The 466-nt window shown below is 36.9% G+C and overlaps 1 protein-coding gene across 2 annotated transcripts in view; it reads right to left on the bottom strand.

Annotated features, from left to right (window-relative positions):
- Positions 1-466, bottom strand: part of LOC119585603 (ras-related and estrogen-regulated growth inhibitor-like protein) — a gene marked incomplete at its 3' end in the record, with an annotated part of 44808 nt that overhangs the window by 27357 nt on the left and 16985 nt on the right.

Genomic DNA, 466 nt, shown 5'->3' with positions numbered 1-466 from the left:
CGCGCGCGTTTGTGTGTGTTTGTCCATATCTTGGACTACACTGTAAATTGTACAGTACTTATTGACGGGAGCGCCATAATATCAATGTAAATGGATCTCTAAACTCAATGCCTTAGAGTTAATGAGGGTTATACATTTTTGGACAATCAAAAAATCTTTCTTGGTTTTAAAATAATTTCATATTTATGTAAGACGTGACAGAGAGGACGACTTTATTATATTTGCCTAGAAGGCGCAGATGACACATGAAAAGAGCAACCATCATTTGCAAATTTCGTTTTGAAAAATATTGCAGAGCCTTGAAGCATCAAAAGTCAGGGTCTGAGAATGACAGTTTAACCTATTTGTTTATCTTCCTTTTTATTGATTTTTGCGACAACAGCACAGCCGCACATGTACACCACATGCATATATGATGGCTAAGTGTATTGACACAAGAAACAAAGAGGAGTTGCATGGAACCTTC

Source organism: Penaeus monodon, chromosome 20 (genome assembly GCF_015228065.2).
Source record: "Penaeus monodon isolate SGIC_2016 chromosome 20, NSTDA_Pmon_1, whole genome shotgun sequence".
Taxonomy (NCBI): domain Eukaryota; kingdom Metazoa; phylum Arthropoda; class Malacostraca; order Decapoda; family Penaeidae; genus Penaeus; species Penaeus monodon.
Note: the sequence above shows the minus strand (reverse complement) of the source record. Positions and strands in the feature narration are given on the sequence as shown.